Source organism: Sesamum indicum, linkage group LG5, assembly GCF_000512975.1.
Source record: "Sesamum indicum cultivar Zhongzhi No. 13 linkage group LG5, S_indicum_v1.0, whole genome shotgun sequence".
NCBI lineage: Eukaryota > Viridiplantae > Streptophyta > Magnoliopsida > Lamiales > Pedaliaceae > Sesamum > Sesamum indicum.
The window spans coordinates 6,302,400-6,321,812 of NC_026149.1; positions in this window are offsets into that span (position 1 = coordinate 6,302,400).

Below are 19,413 nucleotides of genomic sequence, written 5' to 3' on the forward strand. Positions count from 1 at the left end.
GAATAAAATCAAATTGGATATGATAATCCAAGCCTTCCATCCGTTGTATCGATATATAAGATGTTATCATTTTTCATTTCATTGTTTCATGAGTCGTGGAATGTTTATCAAAGAAGTAAAAAGCTATATTGGCACTATGAATAGTTAAGATTACTTGTTATTCTTTGCCTCACGAGTCATGAGGGGTCTAATAGCCGAGGGTCTTTATGTTTGATGGGTCAGACCTAACATAGACGGAGATTTCTTAGAATTATGTAAAAATTAAAGAAAAATATCTTGAAGAACACATGGAAATGAGAATGGTGAAAGTCAACCCATAGAATTATTTTCATTTGAATTGTAATCGTGGGATATGAAAATAGTATTATGGACCTCAAGCCCACTAAAAAAATATTTTTCGAGAACTCATATGACATTCTATGGAAGTTTGGAAAAATAGCGGGAGTAATTTATAATTATAAAGCGCACCATAAATTTAAATTAGTATTGATAGAAGGAATGCTTATTTTTCTGTTGATACATAGAAGCACTCATAACCATTTTGCCCACGACTTGCGCACTAACTGGACCAATCTGTGTTGATTGGTTTTGGAATCTCAATTTTCTTTTTTTAAAATTACATGAAAACTATTTATTTTTGGAAGCATTTTTCTCTCTGTTAGAATAATTGATCAAAACCAAGAGTGGTTGTTTTATATTCGTCAGTATTTATTAAAATAATATAGTAATGATAAATATAGTAAGAGTTCATCATACTGATATTAGTGTTTTGCTGTGCTTATGATTTATGTTGACGGTGTTTTAATATCACAACAAAATCCCACAGAAAGAAAGGTTAAACCTATGGAGTTGGGCTGCGCATAGGTTTGACAGCTACGAAACTAACTTCTAAGTATTGCAACCTATTTCGTTGGCAGGAGATGTGGGTTGTATATGCAATTTTAGTGAGTTAGTTGGCAAGGCAGTCGATTGATTGAGCTGGCTTGTAGGAATCGTCATATGAAAATCTTGAAGGCTTGGTCAGTATGATTGGTGTTTTAGATTACGATAGTACTGGATTAGTCTTTAAACTTAAGGAATCATGACAGTCACCTGCACACGAAGACTATAACTTGGACATGGCGAGCGGTAATTGTGTCCTGTGGCATGGTCATCATAAGTATTGTATAGTGTTGTCGGAGTATGTAGCAAGAATGGTGAGTTCCAAGATAGAATCGGTCCCTTGTCAGTATTGTGATAGTAGTGTCTCCTATACATTCTGAGACCTCGTTTAAGCAGTTAGAATCTATTGCCATAGTGGCTGAATATATGAGATACTTTCCCTTGTCAACGAATGTGGTAAATGAGGGCTTGAGTTATGAGTATAGATGTTTTGTACATCATGGGAACCGACATCCAATTCAATACCCTATACTAAGGTTAGGAGACTTGATGGAAGGACCGTATTCGTATGAAACTCAGAGCCTAGATGTTCACGCTTTTATTCACCTAGTCTCTCGTATCATGGGCTGTTGCTAGACAGGCACCCATTGTAACGGGCGATTTCTGATTATCAGTATATTAAAAATAATTAATTAAATTAGATTTAATTAATAATGTGGTCACATACACCCGAGGTTAGTTGAGGTTGAACCTAAAGCATCATACTCTAATCCCCAAAATGTGATGGAATTAATTTAGAATAAATTCTAAAATGAAGAGATTAATTTAATTGTATTAAAATTATTTTTTGGAGAGAATAAATGATTAGATCATTTATATAAAAATCCACAGATTGGATTTTCTCAAAGATTAATTAATTAAATTAATTAATTTTGAGTTTAAGCCTTTTAAAATTAATTGAATTAATTTTTTTGGGCTTGATTTAATTTATAAATTAAAAGAGAGAGAGAGTTGGTTTGGGTCTTTTAATAGGATTAAAAGACATGAACCTTAAATTGATCGGCTTACAACTAAATTGAGTTTAATGTCGGTCTATTGGACATGGACTTGATATCATAGTACAATAATTTCAATTAAATTACAATAAATTAATAAAATGATAACTAATTAAGTTAATTCATCACATTAAAGTTTAAAAAGCTAAATAAAATACTAACAATTAAGAAGAAAAAAAAAATGGGTTGTCTTACCAACTATCCAACCACCTCCGCCTCTGCCTCCCGCACCTTGTGTCCGCGTCCGCCTCCCGACTTCCCCACCTCCACTTGCACCTCCCGATCTCCCTCTCCGAGGTTGCCCATGGTTTCTGGAAACCTTGCCCACATTGAGGGGTGATGGTTCCCTCTAACGTCACCCACTTTTGTGTTGGGCAATGACGAAGTCGTCCAGAATAGTTTGGGCAGCGTCGCCATCGTTAAGAGTTAGCATCACCACCCATGGAGGCAGCGGCATCGCACCTCAGGTACAATTAATATACATATATATTATATTATATGTGATGCATGCAATTTTAGTACAGATCCAAAGTTTTTGGATTTGAACGTGGGGCTTGGGCTTAACTGAATGACAACTCTTGAGAAAGAGGACCTGCAAAACAAAACGTCAGCACTCCGATATTTAAGTTTGTATTAGACTCAGGGGATAATGATTCGAAATAATAGAAATCGTTATAAGGAAGAAGCATAATAATGAGAAATAGGAATAAATCGCGTCTGTGAAGGTAGAAAAGTTGCAGCAGAATGGTAGCCAAGGTTTCGACAGATAAAGGTGCCCCCTGCCTGTGGATGAGCCCCCTATTTATAGTGGAGTGTCCTCCTTCACTAAGGAACCAACCATGCTCCCTATTCTTGCAGTCAATAGATGAAATTAGTTAAGATAAAGCATGATCAAATTCTATTTTTTTTAGGGATCATGTTGTTAGGATTATTAATTAGGTGAAGAGAGAGTCCGAGGCAGAGGGGGACTCTTAGTCTTCTAGGAGTCTGCTGAAGGCAGGAGTTTGGATTCTTGAGGAAAACCTTCTTGCCACATGTACTCCACGCTAGTCTGGGGGGCACGCGGTGAAGGGTTTGAGTGTATGCCACGTGGATCAGAGAGTAACGAGTAAGTAGGGGTAGGGCTAATTGTTGGTACTTGGGCGACAATTATTGTACTCTACGAGGCCAGCTTCCTTCCCTGGTAGAGTTAGGGCCAAGAGGTAGAGTGTTGGGCCTTTTAATTTGTTCTTGGGCCATACCGATCAATATGCATACTATAAATGTGTATATACAATTGTGTATAATATAAATGAAAATTATATTTCTAAATTATTTGAAATTTGAATTTTATTTATTAACTATTGAAGATCAATGATTATTATTACAAGTGTATAATGAAAAATTCAATAAAAAATTTAATACCATTAAGAACAATGAATGAACGTGGAGAGCTAGTGTGCATTACTTTAAAAAACTACAAAGAATATTGTACTTATTTTTCTTAACACAAGGGTTCAATCGAATTTCATTCTCTGAACCTCATTATTAATTACATGGTACGGCTGAACAGAATTGGTGCCGACAACCCAAAAAGAAGAAAAAAGAAAAAAAAAAAAAACCCAAAGAACAAAGAAAATGGGTAGCAAAAGAATTGTTAATAATTTCATTTTATTTACGACATTACAAAAAAAAAAAAAAAATAAAGGCTAAAAATGGGGATAATTTTAATATTATTAATAATTAAATGTATTATACAGTACGAGAAATTATGTCATTAAGAACAAAATAAATTCTTTGCAGAAATACTTGAATTCGTTGTTAACATAAATTAGCAAGAAAAACACTTTGCACGTAATTAGCTAATGGCAAATGTTAGCATCGGTTTTTTTTTTTTTTTTTTTTCTCCCTATTTGGTTAGAAGTTTTTGTAGAAAAAATATTTGTTCTCCCAATCGTCATCTACTCCAGCTTTCTCCCCTACCAGGTCGCCTGACATACCTCACCTCATTTCTGCACGTCGCTCTGCTCGCAATAGGCAGCGACCTACCTGGCTCAATGACTTCGTCTGTAATGCCAAATCCACTAACTCCGCTATCTCCCTATCTCAGACTACCTCTGCATATATGTCTTTTGTGGCTTCATTGTCTGTTTTGCAGGAACCTAGGTCCTTCACAGAGGCAGTTGTGCATCCGGAATGGAAAGATGCGATGCGGTCTGAATTAGATGCCTTGGAGAAAAATCATACTTGGGAACTAACCACCTTACCCGAGGGGAAGAGGACAATTGGATGTAAATGGGTCTACAAAACCAAACTGCGAGCTAATGGGACAGTAGATCGTTATAAAGCTCGTCTGGTCGCTAAAGGTTTTACCCAAGTTGAAGGAGTAGACTATGGGGATGTTTTTTCTCCGGAGTTTGAATACAACAGCTAATGAAATTGTCACTTGAGGATGTTAATTACAGTTTTAGGGCAGTTTTTTTAGTTTATTAACAGCTTTTCAAATTTTTGGCTAAGGCCAACTATGTGTTTTGGAACATAATGAGAATGTGTTTTATTTTAGTCAATTTTTAGTGGAAAATATGTGTTTTTAAATTTGTATAAATTTTTATTTAAAATGAGAATATTTTTAGATTAGTTAATGAGGTTGTATTTCGTATTGAACAAAGGTGCAAAATTAATATATTTTCGATAAAGATACGTATAACAAATATATTTTCACCTTAATTAATGTTTAAAAAATTAGATGTCAATTTACCAATTCTTTCCTATTTATAGCAAAGAAATATTTAATTTCTAATGTTAGTTTTGAAATTATAAAAACTTAAGATTCTTATCCCTTGCTAAATTTTTTGCTATTTAACAATAAATTTACTCTCATTTCAAAAACTTTCTAGCTATTTTACATAATTTTTTTATAGTACAATGATAATTTTTTTTTGTATCTTGTCACAATAATGAGTTTTATAATTTTAATACTAATAATTATTTTGTAAAACTTGTCAATAGCAAAAATTAGTGTTAATAATATTGTATAAATAATTACACTAAAAAGATTTAAACAACACATGTATTACCACTAAATTATCACTTTAGATGTGTTATTAATTAATAATTTCCAAAAACTATAATACAACGAAATAAAAATTATTTAGGATGATTTTAAGATTATCAGTTGATGTTTTATTCTTCATATTAGCTTTTATTATAGTGATATTAAAAATTAAAAACATTTCGAGGTATATATATATATAAATATATATATGGGATAATTTCATTTTCCTCCCTTTAGATTTTATGTAATTATACATAAACCTCATTTGGTTTGGAAAATTACATCTAGCATCCTTGATGTTTGCTTTCATCTAATAAATAAGTTCCTCCATTAGTTAAAATTCACCGAATTTGATGATATTAACAAAAAGAAATTAGAAAAAAATCTATATTTATCCCGGTTGACTTGTTCCTGACTTATAGCAGGTCAAGTAAATCTTTTTATGATCAAACTACCCTCATATGTCTTGACGCGTTAATGCATGTGAGGAGGTATATCTTTACCGTTATAAGGATAGTTTAGTGCGGAAAAAAATAATTTAACATGCAACAAGTCAGTTTTAAGTCAATCAACGATAAATGTCAATTTTTTTATTTAGTTTTTTTGTTAATATCAGCAAATTTAGTAAATTTTGAATAATATGAGAATTATTAATTAGATGGAATCAAACTTTAGGAGTATTAGATATAATTTCTAAATTATAAGAAGCCTACTTGTAATTACACCAAACTTTAGGAAAAGAGTATATAATTATTCATATATATATATATATATGTACATTGAGGAGCTACATGAGCTATGTACCCCGTTCTGGAGGAAAATTTATTGCAGCAGACATGGAAAACGACTTAAGATTAATGGCTCCGTCCCCTCCCAATTATCCAACAATCATTCGATTTATCTCGATAATGTTTGGTTCCCCTCATCTCATTATTGCTATTTGATTTTCTCTCTCTCTGTTTTTTTTAAATTTTTGTCGCAGTTACCCCTTGTTCAGACATTGAAATTCGAACCATTTGCCTTTATTTCAACTGAATCAATGTTTGGACATCTCATCAACGTAGGTTACAATATTTTTCATTTTTTGAAGAAAATCTCAAGCTAAATCAACTAAACTTTGTAATTTGCTTACGCTTCTAAATAATTAAAAATCTTATTTTTTCTTTTATAACTTAGATCATATTCATGTTTTTGTCTCATAATTACAAAAATCTCACTTTAATAATTTCTTATATTGTCTCACTTTTAGCCATCAATAAATGATTGATGGAAAGTTTAGTGAGACTCACATGGCTGTCAAATGCGTGTTTTCTCGGAGGAAAATGAGGTACGTGTCTCTCACAGGAAAATTTTATTTTTTATCCCGTATTTGTTTACTTTTGATTCCAATAATTGCGAAATTCTCACTTAAAGAACAATAATTTGCTATTTTCTCACTTTTAATCCTGTTGTTAAATATTTGATGGACACGATCACATAGTACTTACATAGCTATTAAGTTGGGGCGTATTGGAGGGAATTATGGCATGTGAGAGGTACATGCATCGTTTTTAGAGAGATAACGAATGCAATTTTTGACAAGGGAACGAAAATAACAAAATCTAACACCATCTGGTCCATCTAAATTGTGAAAATTGTGATTCTCAAGCGAAAATTATGCCTTGAACAAATGATTCGATTGCTATAGAATCAAGTATCATGTGTTACTACGGTAAGAAATCGTTTATAAGAAAAGTGAGAATGATAGCAAACAAGATGCTCATTTTCAAGGCTACAAGATGGAAAGATTTCTTGCTGTTGAAATCAGAGTGAATAATGATTACAAGAATCTCATCTTGGTACTCCTCATAGCCATTAAATAATTGATGAAAAGAATCACATGATACTCATGTGGCTATTGAGTGGGTGGTTTGGCGGAAAATTTTGGCCTTCTTCCTCATCATAGACAACTCTTCTTCCATTCTGGCCAATCTGCAAAGGAGCCCAGGTATCACTTTCTTCGCTCTTGGGCAAATTGGTGGGTCTTATCACTTATATTATTGTCACGGCCGTAGAACCTTCTTCCCTTATTTGAGCTCATCCATGAAGCTCTCATCCACAATACTTGATTTTTTGCAGTCTTTGAATCACTTGTTGAAGTCATAATTTTAGTTTGAGAAACTTAATTCTTTGAGTTTGGAAGGACCTAAACAATGTTAGCCCTAATTTTATTATTTTCTGGTTTAATTCCTCCAACACGCCCCAACTCAATGGTCAAGTGAGTATCACGTGGCCATTTTCATTAAATGGTAACGACAGGACAAAAAGTAAGAAAAGTCGTAAGTTTTTCTCCTTAAAGTGAGAATTTCATAATCATTAGGATCAAAAGTGTTGTGGTCGCCTCCTCCTCGTCGACAATCCCTCCTCTCTCTCTCTCTCTATATATATAGATATGCATATATATACACAAATTATTATATAAATATGTACATGTTTTCAAATTTAATTGTGTATATAATTTATATAAGTTTAATTGTATATTTATTAGTATTGAAAATGACATTTTTTTAAGGACAAAAAAAGATTTTGCCCATTGTCAATCCCTCAAACTATATCCAAAATCCAAAATATTGGGAAAATAAAATTACATCTAGTGCATAAATTCCAAATATGCATGTCAGATCTAGCGCGGAAGTACGGTAAGAATTTAGAATACTCACCATACAATCATTGATTCCAATGATTAGTTTACAAAAAACTAAAAATACTGCAGAAAAATTAAGAAGTCTCAATCATCTATCTAATAATGAAAAGTCTGGCAAAAGTCAATTTTTCTCTGCATTTTTTGATTAAAAAAACATCTCATATTCATATTTATGGCTGTTACCCAAAATTTATCTGAAGTTGAATAGCGGACCATATGAAGACAAACCATTACTTAGGCATAAGCCCATGATTACAACTTAAGCTATGCGTGCTTTGCAGTGAGGGACAAGAATGTTTGTCATAAGCCACGGCCTACGGGTTATCCAGAATAATATCTAGTATCGATCGATTTTTTCGAACCAATAAGGATCAATCAGAATGTGTATCGATCGATACTCTGACCCATGATTGTAATTAATACCTAACAACCTTTATTTTCCCGACAATCATTCTCTATATACACCTGTATTCTCAAATCCTTACAAAGAAAACCATGGTCGTCATCTTTCTTTCTTTTTTTTTTTTTATTTGAATTGTCATTTTGTTGAACTATGTCAGTAGCTAAACATTATTAATAAATATATAGGAAATCATTAATTCTTGTTAAGTTATAGTACAATGTATTTCGATCGAATATCTAAGCAGATTTTAATTTTGGTTGTTGTCATTTTCTTGATAGCTTTGTTGGATTTATGATTTGAAAAATTATTGGAAAACAAAACCCAGCTGGATTAATTTTTAATTGCTTGACAGGGTAATTTGTTTTATTTTTCAAAATGTAGGGGATAATTTGTTATTTTATTTTTTATATAATTTTTTTTTTATTCATTTCTCATACCACAACGGGATAAATTCCATTATTTCGTAATAATTTATTTACCGATTCTATGTTATTTAGGATGGGACCTATGAAAAGATTATGCGCTGTGGTAGCTGTTCACTAGATTATGGTTGATACTGTGGTAGTCCACACCACATTTGTCTATGTTTATCCCAAGTTGAGTCGTACAAGCCTAAATGGCAGGAGTGTTCCTTCTCAGCATTGTCATATAACTAGCTATTTTGGTATATGTTTTTGTATGCATATAATAAATAATATTTTATATTTTAAAATATATTATAAACAAAAAATATATATGAACAAACACATCATATTTTTAAAAGAAAAGAAAGAAAGAAAGAAAGGAAACAACAAAAAAAAAAAATATCAATTTAGGGATAATATTGGCATAATAATAAAATTTGTATTGCGGTGTCATAACTGCCACTAACAATACCCAAGAAGTATTCATGCTATACTCAACAACGAACATCCCTTGATTGGAGAAGATCTTGGGACATTCCATCTTCCAATGCCTTTCTCACGACAATCTATGCAAACATTATTTGCAGTTCCTAACTACCTAACTACCTTCCTCTTTTCCTTGCCCATGATCAGTGTGGCAACAAGAGTGCTCAAAGTGCTTGTATAGCGGCTTTTGCCTTACCCTTTTTCCTTCTCCAGCATCCGGTTCTCTTGTCTTTTTCTTTTGAGGTCAAAACGTTCCCAACCATGACTCCTGGCTCCAATTTCTTAGTTGTTGCCTAAAACTGGACAGACATAATGATTAGCTGATTTATGAAGTTCGAAAGCCCATTTATGTTGAAGTTTACGACAAAACATGTTGTAGGAGGGAGGAAGAAACTAAAGAATCATGTCGATGTATGTGTTATCTCAAGCCTAGCTTGAAGATTTTCTCAAGTTTTTTCACGAGAAAAAGGATCTTAATTCCATGCTTTGGCATAGAGGATTCTTCAGTTATCTTGGTGCAAAAAAATGCTTTCGTAACGACATATCTAATATATCGGTCTAGAACCGTACAAACTTCTTTCATGCGGAGCATCATCGACTTGAAATCATCATGCCTATCATATTATTTTTGGATCTCATAAGTCATAGACAAAAATACAATACTGCAAAACTTTTAGTCATCTTCATATCACTTTTCAAATGTTAAATATTCTTCAAGCATGGACCCCTTCGAAAAAACCAATCAAGAATACAAGTCTGGTTGTCGAAATCCAGAACAATTCTAAGATTTCTCGATCAGTCGGTATAAATGGTTCCTTCAAATTTGTTAGTCTCAAAAATCATAGTTCGTGGATTCTTAGACATCCACATCAAATGTATTGAAGAAAGTTAGTAGATTATCGTAATATTGAATTCAAGTTAAGACTTGGTATTTAGTTATTAACGGCTCCTAACTATTTCATCAAAAGCCAGCCTCTCACAAGTGGGATTTTGAAAAACTATTTTCCAGTAAGCTTGGAGTCCACCAACGCAATTCTCCATGCCGGATTTTCATGATTAACATAAAAATTATTTTGTGGGACTAACCATTACCATTCTCATTTAATGAGATCCTCAAGATATTTTGCCTTGCAACTTCACATGATCCCAAGGACTCCAAGCGAATTATAATATTTAGTGTTAGGCCCGACCCATCAGCAAATGAATATCTTTAGTGTTGCCCCCACAACTCGTGAGATAGAAAAATAAAAGAATATCCCATTTGTTCATAATAAAAGTATAGTTTCCTCCATTTCAATCATGCCACGACTCGTGAGAGCACGAAAGGGTAGAGATAACATTCATATTATATTGTTGTGGATGGAAGACTTAGATTGAATGAAACCATTTGATTATTAATCCATTAATGACCTTAATATTAACTTAGACCATCCAAGTGAGAGTTAATTTTATTTAACAACCGAGCCTCATCAATTAGTGTTTTGCATTCTTGGTTGATATCCAATATTAAATAAAGCATTCCAAATGCAAAGCATGTAATCAAGCCAAGCATGTCCTTATTGGATGATCAGAAGCCCAAGTCCTATGCGATCTACTAAACCCGTAGTTGATTAATGGTCTTTCTGGGATAGGCCCTATGCTATGACAAACTTTTTAAACTATTAACATACTAATGGCATTTGTAATCCTCTTTTCGTTCTTCAGACTCTCCATTGTGAGCTCCATTTAATGGACCTCCTTGGACCTCCATCACTATGACAGGAGCTTCCTTACATTTATTCGAAGTAAAAAGACCTCACATCTAAACTATACTCATTACGACTTAAGAAGAAACCCTAATTATAGTAGTAAATAATTTCATACGCCACACATATGGATGACACCCCAGACAGAATATCTTTGAAATCTAACGTGTTTGAACTATACTATGTGTATGTGTTGAGTGTGCATCATATTTTTTGTCTATATTTTTTTTGTTTGAGTGTGTGTGACAAATTCTAACCTAAATCTACAGTTAGCAACAACAACACTCACACTCAACCATCTCACAGTATTTTTCATCCACCACTCCAAAATAATTATGTACAATATAATATTTAAAAACGACATCCCACACAATGTCTCATAACAAATAATTAGAAATGAAATGAGCATCCCACACGATGCCTCATAACAAATAAATTATAAAATGAGATGGGTAGCCCACACGATGCCTCATAATAAATAATTGAAACATAAAGTAGGCATGATGCAATGAAATAGGCACCCCATACGATGCCTTATAATAAATAACTAGAAAAAGAAATAGGCAAGTCACAAGATGCCTCATAACCAATAATTAGACAATTAAATTGGCATCCCGAACGATGCTTTGCCAGAACAATTTTGATATATAAAGCAAAATAATTCTCTAAAGTTCAAGGAGATCTAATGTCGTCTAATATCGTATAACATCATCTAACATCACAATTTCCAACGATTTTTGCTACAACTTTGCAACGGGTATAGCAGCCATTGTGAATATAACAGTTACATTGATTGTGGTCTTCTAACTCTGCAATGGAACAAGAAAGAAGTTGCAAAACTTTTGGCATTTTGAGGTGGTTATTAAAATGATTTTGAAATGGCAAGAAAATTCGCTTGAAATGTTGTCCCAATTGTATTGAATCTATCCAATATCTATCACCAATTCGTGACACCAGTCTTCTGCTACCAAAATATCCGTCTAAATTATAATGGACGGAAAATATTTTTGGATTTGTATTTTCCACTGCAAATGATGAGCCTTACTACGACTTTTGCAACTGATGTTCTGATGATAAGCTGATCCATTTTGTCTAACACCCAAGATGGCATCATCCGTCACGAAGCCATTACGATGTCCATCATAAATTTGAAGGAGTATTTCGGTCGCAAGTTTTATGTTTTAATAAAATAATTTATTTGTAGAGAATGCGGTGTATTGAGGTTGGAAACAAAATAAACAGGTTGGAAATAAAATAAACTAAGTACTAGCTTAATATTTGGTTGTATATAGTTGATAAATAAGGAAAAATAGGTTCAAACTATAACATGAAAAATAATAGCAAATTGAACGATTAAGATCACATAAAGATGGATGGGGGTCAGATTTTTCTTCTTTTTCAAAATATTAATCTTTCGGACTTGTTTTTTTTAAGAAAATTTAAAGTGGGGTTTAAGTCTATTTCAATTTTCAAATGTGAGTAACTTGAATTTAATCCATGTCAGATAATATCCATAGAATAGAGAAGAGACTAATTACTCGGAACTATTGCACAAACGAACTAGCGTACAATCCTCACATTATTTATTTTCTAAAAGAGAAGTCCAAATAAACGTCTACATATAATCTCAAGTGTGTGTGAATAATTAAGCATCGCAAAAGAGTTTTGAGTAATGATTTTAATTGAACAAGTATAAAATAAGGGGGAGCTCTAATTGATCCCCAAAATACTAAAATGAGTAATATTAGTTAGTAATCACAAAAACTCAGGTTAGAATATGTTTAATTTGGAAAAATTGCATTTTTGGTAATGTATGTATGGGGTGTTTGTATTTTTTTTCCTGTACGTTTTTTCTTTTTCACAATTTGATCTTGTATGTTTACGATTTTTAGGAATTTGGTCCAATTCCGACGATATTGACTCGATTTAAATAGAGATTTTTTTTCAGCCATTTTGATCACTTGCTGGTCTAGCTAGCATTTTAAAAGATTTCACTTAAATGACATGGAAATGGATCCAACGTGGAGTGATATTGTCAAATCCGCAATAAAGAAAAAAAAGTAAAAGAAAAGAAGAAAAAGATAAATATAGTTAAAAAGAAAGAAAACGTCATTTGTCTTGTCAAAATTCCTAACCACTTTTTCTTTCTCCCTTTCTCCACGAACAAAACTCCAAAAGAACTTTGTTTTCTTCATTTTATGCTTAGCTTTTGTTGTTGTTTATTGGATAAAGTTTATACAAAGGTGAAGAGTGAAAGTAATCGGTTCGATCAGGGAAAACGTAAAACACAATAGAAGTGAAATAAATCAAATTTATTCGCATCAAATGGGTGTTTCTTTTGATTTTTCCGGCGTTCGATACTTAAAATGTAAACGAAAATGTAAAATATGCATTAAAACGTTTTAGTAGCTCTAGGAAAAACAAAAATAGTCTAGAAATTGAACCACTGATTATACCTTTTCGTTATTCGTGTTTGGATTGGCTACATGTGTTGTTCCTTTCTTCGAAATCTCATCAGTGCGAGGGACCAACCTAGACCCCCTCTCATTCGTCCACACCACACTACTGAAAATCAGGATCTATTACTAGGTAGAACAAGATTATTGAAGCAAAAATTCGAATTAACACTTTTCATTAGTGTAATCAAATCTAATTTTGTTCTTGACTTGAATCTAGTCCAAGAATAACAATAGGAGAATTAGGGGAGAGAGAGGGAGAAGTAAACATTCTCTTTAGAGAGAGTGAGGAATATGTAAATCTAATTTTCAAAATTGTATATCTCTAAGATAATAGATACTAGTAACAAACTAATACACAACTTGTGTGTTAAGTAGGGCTCTCAAAGAGACCCAACTTAGCCTCACCATACTTGTCAAGGAGGCACTACAAAAAATACAAGATTTGGGGCGGATAACATGATCGTTCCAAAAATCATTCCAAATTGGAACGGTCATTGGAACCCTTGAAGAACAAAATCAGTTCGCTGACATCAGGATCCTATTTAATTCCATCATTTATTTTTGGAATGGCCAGATCGTTGCTGCAGCCTTTCTAGATTTAGTGTTACAAGTTGTGTTCATACGTTTGTACCAACTTTTGAACGGTAATATATTGTAACATAGTTTTGAACGATTGAACAAACATTGAAACGGCTGACCAATTGAATATAGTTACCATTCCAAATGAGGTCCAAATGTCCGTTAAAAAATAGACCATTGAAAAAAGATTCCAAAATGAGGTACAATGTCCGTTCCTAAATATAGTATTTGTGGAAAACTATATGTGTTCCAAGAATCATTTCAAAGTGAGTTACAATCCGTCACGGCTTTGATGGATAGAAAATGTGGTATTACAATAACTGTTCCAATGGTGTTACAACTGTGCCTTTCCTACACGTGTTCCAAGGTCCGTTACTAAATGTGTTGCAACGGTTATATTATAAGGCTTATTTTTTGAGTTCCAAACACCATTAAGGGCCAGTCCCAAATTTTGGTGAAATTTTAATTTGAAATTGTTTGTTTCAATTTTACCGCTACAATACCCGTTCCCCTCAAAGAAAGGAGGAAAATTCATTCGTCGGAACGGTTTTTTCAATTTGACTGTTCCAAGATGAGTTCCAACACAATTTAATTTGGTGCCTCTTGCAAAAAAAAAAAAAGTAAAAAAAATAAAACTTGGAATGGTTATATATTAAATAGCCGTTCCTAATGATATTTTTAAAAAACGTTCCTAGCTATATTCAGTTATCTTTTCTAATTATAAATTATCATCAGCCGTTCCAATAGTTGTTGATAACCGTTCCAAAATGTGTATAGAAAGTATTTAGTATATGTCTCGATTACAGTATCTCAACATCCACTAGTCGGGTTAATTCCAAACTTAAACACGTATAAGATTCTATTTATTTGAATAAATCTGACGGTGTGATTTAAAATCACATGGCCAAATTGAAGGTTACCATTTTGGACCTTGCTGATTATGAATCAAATACTATATCTCAATATGCTTATAACAAAATCAAAACTTCATCAAATGTAGTCTTTTGCTGTTTTGATCATATCTAACGGTCTTATCAAAATTTTAACAGTTTGATTAGACGATGCAGTATAACAATCTAAGATACTAGTTACATCTATCTAAGACTAACAATTTTAGATATACAAATATACTTAGCCTTATTAACATGTATCAATTTCAAGAAAAAAATTATATGTTTTCAGTGGTCTTATTTTTCTTTAATCATTAACATGTCCATAACGATTTTTCTTCCTTATTATATTTTTTAGTTAAAAAGAAATATATATTTGGCACTTAAATTGGAACGGTTTACTAAATGTAGGAACAGCCATTTAAACGACCTCTAAAAACGACGTCGTCTTTGGATTTAGGAATAGTTTAGGAATAATTATAATACATGACCGTTCCAAAATGTGACCAGTCCACACTACATAAAACGATGTTGTATTACTTACATAGGAATGGTCATTGAAACGATTTTACTAATAAAGATCGTTCCAAAAATTTAATATAAATATGTCACTTAACAAAAATTTTTCTATTCTCCTTCTCCTTCCCCTTCTTCCCCCCCTTCCCTAATCTTTCCTCCATCTCTGAAACTGCCCCCCTCCCCCCCCCCATTCCCCAAATCGATTGAAACCATACCTCCTTCATTCTTTTGTGCATGAAAAAGGTCAGTCCCCTCCTCCTCCATTTTACCCATGTGAAGCTTCTGCTCTAGGTTAGTTTTTTTTTTCTTTTTCTTCTAAAAATTTATGTTTTGGTCGCAATTATGATGATAATCTTTAGTTAGTATTGGATAATGAACAAAGGTTTCAAAACTATTTCTTGATGATAGTGCATAAAATATTAAGCTTTAAAACATGTTAGGGGTGAAATATAGGTGTTTGTTAAGGTTGTCACAGATGTGGAGGTCAGTAAGCAGGTCAAGCGATTCTAGGAACTGAACATGAGGATGGGCATAAGTTTGATGATAGTGATGATTTTTGGGTTCTAATTCAATTTTGGATAGTGATTATGACATGGTAGATGGCAACATGAATGATGATATTTGTTCGGCAAATATGTAGATGACAGAGAGACATGGTAAGGGATGATACACATTCTTGGGAGGGGGATGATCCAGGAGATGATTCTGGTGATGAAGATGTTGTTGATAGTGATAATTACTTAACTCATAAAAGGTTGTCTGATGAGGAAGGGGATGGGTCTACATATCCTGTGTTTAACCCTATGGGAATATATGACCAAAACTTGAAGTGAGAATGACTTTCAGTACAAAAACTGAGTTCAGGAAGTAGAAGTGCAATCTCATCTATAAAGACCAAAAGAACACTAATGTTTACAAAAAAGGAAAAAATTCAAGGTGTATGAAGCATGCATTGGGGAAGATTTTAAGTGGAAAATAATTGCAATAATGGTTAAAGATGAATCGACATTCCAAAAGTATTGCAACAATCCTTAAAAGACATGCCCACAGTCATTTCAGGTTAAGAATGTGAAATCAAACTGGTCAAATGAGAAATATATTCCAAAGTTTAAGTCTGATCCAAATCGAAATGTGATAAGTTTTAGGTCTAATGTGATGAATGAATGAGACAACACGTATCAAAAGACCAAGCTTACAAAGCTAAAAATCAAGCCCTTGAAAAGTTGGAGGGTAGTCCTTAGTACCAATTCAATAGGTTGTGGGATTATGCTGATGAGGTGAGAAAACAAACCCTGAGTCTACTGGAATTTTGGGAATTGAAGATGAAATGGGGAAATAAGATTAAATAGGTTCTATATATGCTTAAATGCATTGAAGCAAGGGGTGCATGGTGGTGTACAAATCTTATCCATATTTTCTTGCATTTAAGTACAACTTTTATTAAATCTGTTCTTCCATTCAGTGCAACTCTTATCCATGTTTTCTTGTATCCTTTTCATAAGGTATTCTCACAGGCAATTTCATTACCATCGTGCACCACTATTCTTAGTATCTTCAAAAATTAGTGTTTTCTTTCTATTGTTTGATGGGTTTGATGAGTAGTTTCTAGAGATTTGGGAGAGAAAAGTTGTTCGCGATTTTTTTAGGGTTTTAGCCCGATTAAGTATTGCTTACTTTTACAATCACATGTATTAGCTATGGGAATCTTATTTTTCCTCTCATTCCATGTCAGCATGTGATGTGGCAAGTTATGCCACATGGGCTTTTCTTTGGTTTTGAGAAAAATCGAAAAAATTATCCAAGTCAGCTTCAAATAACCAATAACATTTCATCGAGCTAGGTAAATTTTCGAGGAAAAAATATCCCAAAATTGAGCAATTAAAAAAGTTAAAGGACCATTTTGCAACCCTAAAAGGTTAAAGGACCAAAATGAAAAATGACTATAGTTAGAGGACAAAAATGACCTTTAATCCATTAATTATCTTCATCATTCAAATTCAAAATCACTGTGGATTCTAGATTTTTATTCTTAATGGACTTGAATAATCCCATAACTTAACTTATCTCACCAAAGTTGCCCTAATTACCTTTAGAGTTTTTCTTAGCTTTGTACGTAATTGTGGTATTGTAACATATTGCATTTTAAGTTCTTATTGACATCATTTCTAAAGCCCTTTATATTCCTCTTTGGGCCAGATCTAAGCCTCTTCATATTTGTTAGACAACCATTGCCTATGTTTGTTTTTGTGTTTTGGCCCATCTCTACAAAACACAAAATCAAGTTTGATTTTATAACTTGCACACTTCCACTAGGTGTGCAAGTTGAATTTTAAATATTTTATTAATTTTTTTATTATTTTCTCTCTCTTCTTCTTTTCTTTCTCTTGTTTCATCTCTATCGCCTTCTTCTCTCCACAGCTTCTTCTCTTTCTTTCTTTTCTTCTTCTCTTTTTCTTCTCTTTCTTCTTCTTTCATTTTTGTTTTTCTTGGCAGAGGGTCAGTTTCTTTTTTCTCTTCTCTTTTTTCTTCTCTTTCTTCTTCTTTTATTTTTGTTCTTCTTGGCAGACGTTTGCCCCATCTTGTTTTCCTTCTCTTTTCTTGTTTTTTCTCGCTTTTGTTTTTTCTTTCTCTTTTGTTGTTTGGTCTAATTTGTATTGTGTGAATTTTACAGCAATTGGAACGCCTAAAGATATGCCGTTCGCGTCGTCGCTGCCACCAAAGTCAACACTTCTACTGTTCCATAATTGATCTTTTATCTAATGTTGTCTTTGCTTCTGTCGAAGAGTTTAATTCAAGTGTATGAGTTTTGGAGGTGGGTTTGTTATGTGAAGTGAGGAAATGGCGAAGAGGGTCAGAGATGAGACTGTTGAAACGGAGTTGGAGACTGAGACCCAACAACCATACGCCGTTCATGTTTTTCTCCGGTCAGCCGCACTGTTATTCTTTCTTTAAATTTAGGATTTTCTTTTTTATTATGAACTACTTGTATCAATGTTGGCATTTTGCTCAACAATATATATATTATATTTCACTAACAAACAAAATACTATATACATACACATATATATTATTAAATATATATATTAAAAGACATGATTTGACAATGAACAGTACCTTCTGTCTCCCAAATCCCAACATCATACCTACACCACTTATTTTACAATAATTTATATTATATCAAAACATAAATTCAAACATACCATCTATCTCAAAACACATACTAACTTATCTCTATTTTTCTCTCTCTATCTCCAAAACCCAAAAACAAAAACACCCAAAACATTAATCCAAACATAATGATTGTGTCTTAAGATTTTTCACATGATAGCTTGTCCCATAACTTGGATCAGAGTTGTATTCTCTTATCTGAAATGAAACTTCATTTTTCATTTTAAGTGCATTAATGTACCAGTTACTACTTGATATTGAACACCTCCGTATATGCTTTTGTTGTCATTCTTAGTTACTTTTAATTTTTTTCATGTTTTAATAACATGAGAGTGTAGAAATTCTTTTTTACTATTAAATATCATCCCAATCATTAAAGCTGGTTCAAACTTATCATTCGGATTGAATAAGGAATATGTTTTATCCCTATTCCCATCAATTGAGTCCCTATCACTATCAAACTTATCACTATTTCTATCTCTGTCAGACTCCACTTTCTGAAGTGCATCTTCATTTTTTTTTTGGGTAAATGTATTTTTTCATTAATAAAGGAAAAAATATAGTACAACAGTGCTCCCCTTTAGGTATTTCCCTCGACAGGCCAAGGGATGCGCCACGGTCGATACAATGCAAATATAATAACAGAGCTAGCTAACTTAATACTAAGTATACGCTGTCTAACATCATTCACAATTAACTTAGCCACAATACTTGGAGGCCTCTCCTCATACTCAAATCGTCTCAAGTTCCGCTCCCTCCAAATATGGCACACGCATGAGCCAAGTAAGGCATAGTATGTTATATTGATGATGTGCTTCCCTCGCCACTTCTTTGCTGCCCAGTCAATATCTCTTGCCTAATCCCTATTAGGCCACTGGAATCATACTATGCGCCGAACACAGCTGAGGCATCGTCTACTAAATCTGTAATAGAGAAAAGGCGGTTATGTGACTCCACCATATCTTCATCACAAAGAACGTAGCTCCCAAGATGGGATAACCAAGGCTTATCAGCCGTGGCTAGCTTTCCCAAAATAGCAAGCCACAGTATCAACATATGTCTAGGAATCTTCAAAGATCCCGAAAGTAGTAAAGTCCAATCTACTT